A 2416-nucleotide genomic window follows, 5' to 3' on the forward strand; every position below is an offset into this window, starting at 1 on the left:
CTGAGTAGTATTCCATTGTATATATGTGCCACATCTTCTTTATCCATTCATCTGTTGATGGTCACTTGGGTTGCTTCCATGTCCTGGCTATTGTAAATAGAGCTGCAATGAACATTGTGGTACATGACTCTTTTTGAATTATGGTTTTCTCAGGGTATATGCCCAGTAGTGGGATTGCTGGGTCATATGGTAGTTCTATTTGTAGTTTTTTAAGGAACCTCCATACTGTTCTCCAAGTGGCTGTATCAATTTACATTCCCACCAACAGTGCAAGAGGGTTCCCTTTTCTCCACACCCTCTCCATCAGTTATTGTTTGTAGATTTATTGATGATGGCCATTCTGACCGGTGTGAGGTGATCCCTCACTGTAGTGTTGCTTTGCATTTCTCTAATGATTAGGGATGTTGAGCATCCTTTCATGTGTGTGTTGTCAATCTGTATATCTTCTTTGGAGAAATGTCGATTTAGGTCTTCTGCCCAATTTTGGATGGAGTTGTTTGTTTTTTTGATATTGAGCTGCATGAGCTGCTTGTAAATTTTGGAGATTAATCCTTTGTCAGTTGCTTCATTTGCAAATATTTTCTCCCATTCTGAGGGTTGTCTTTTCGTCTTGTTTATGGTTTCCTTTGCTGTGCAAAAGCTTTTAAGTTTCATTAGGTCCCATTTGTTTATTTTTGTTTTTATTTCCATTTCTCTAGGAGATGGGTCAAAAAGGATCTTGCTGTGATTTATGTCATAGAGTGTTCTGCCTATGTTTTCCTCTAAGAGTTTGATAGTGTCTGGCCTTACATGTAGGTCTTTAACCCATTTTGAGTTTATTCTTGTGTGTGGGGTTAGGGAGTGTTCTAATTTCCTACTTTTACATGTAGCTGTCCAGTTTTCCCAGCACCACTTATTGAAGAGGCTGTCTTTTCTCCACTGTATATCCTTCCCTCCTTTATCAAAGATAAGGTGACCATATGTGTGTGGGTTTATCTCTGGGATTTCTATCCTGTTCCATTGATCTGTATTTCTGTTTTTGTGCCAGTACCATACTGTCTTGATTACTGTAACCTTGTAGTATAATCGGAAGTCAGGGAGCCTGATTCCTCCAGCTCCATTTTTCGTTCTCAAGACTGCTTTGGCTATTCGGGGTCTTTTGTGTTTCCATACAAATTGTGAAATTTTTTGTTCTACTTCTGTGAAAAATGCCAGTGGTAGTTTGATAGGGATTGAATTGAATCTGTAGATTGCTTTGGGTAGTAGAGTCATTTTCACAATGTTGATTCTTCCAATCCAAGAACATGGTATATCTCTCCATCTATTTGTATCATCTTTAATTTCTTTCATCAGTGTCTTATAATTTTCTGCATACAAGTCTTTTGTCTCCTTAGGTAGGTTTATTCCTAGATATTTTATTCTTTTTGTTGCAATGGTAAATGGGAGTGTTTTCTTAATTTCACTCTCAGATTTTTCATCATTAGTGTATAAGAATGCCAGAGATTTCTGTGCATTAATTTTGTATCCTGCTACTTTACCAAATTCATTGATTAGCTCTAGTAGTTTCCTGGTAGCATCCTTAGGATTCTCTATGTATACTATCAGTAATCAAGACAGTATGGTACTGGCACAAAAACAGAAATATAGATCAATGGAACAGGATAGAAAGCCCAGAGATAAACCCACACACATATGGTCACCTTATCTTTGATAAAGGAGGGAAGGATATACAGTGGAGAAAAGACAGCCTCTTCAATAAGTGGTGCTGGGAAAACTGGACAGCTACATGTAAAAGTATGAAATTAGAACAATCCCTAACACCACACACAAGAATAAACTCAAAATGGGTTAAAGACCTAAATGTAAGGCCAGACACTATCAAACTCTTAGAGGAAAACATAGGCAGAACACTCTATGGCATAAATCACAGCAGGATCCTGTTGGACCCATCTCCTAGAGAAATGCAAATAAAAACAAAAAAAAACAAATGGGACCTAATGAAACTTAAAAGCTTTTGCACAGCAAAGGATACCATAAACAAGACCAAAAGACAACCCTCAGAATGGGAGAAAATATTTGCAAACGAAGCAACTGACAAAGGACTAATATCCAAAATTTATAAGCAACTCTTGCAGCTCAATAACAAAAAAACAAACAACCCAATCCAAAAATGGGCAGAAGAACTAAATAGACATTTCTCCAAAGAAGATATACAGATCGCCAACAAACACATGAAAGAATGCTCAACATCATTAATCATTAGAGAAATGCAAATCAAAACGACAATGAGATATCATCTCACACCGGTCAGATTGGCCATCATCAAAAACTCTAGAAACAATAAATGCTGGAGAGGGTGTGGAGAAAAGGGAACCCTCTTGCACTGCTGGTGGGAATAATGTAAATTGATACAGCCACTATGGAGAACAGTATGGAG

The sequence above is a fragment of the Physeter macrocephalus genome, chromosome 3, assembly GCF_002837175.3.
Source record: "Physeter macrocephalus isolate SW-GA chromosome 3, ASM283717v5, whole genome shotgun sequence".
Taxonomy (NCBI): Eukaryota; Metazoa; Chordata; class Mammalia; order Artiodactyla; family Physeteridae; genus Physeter; species Physeter macrocephalus.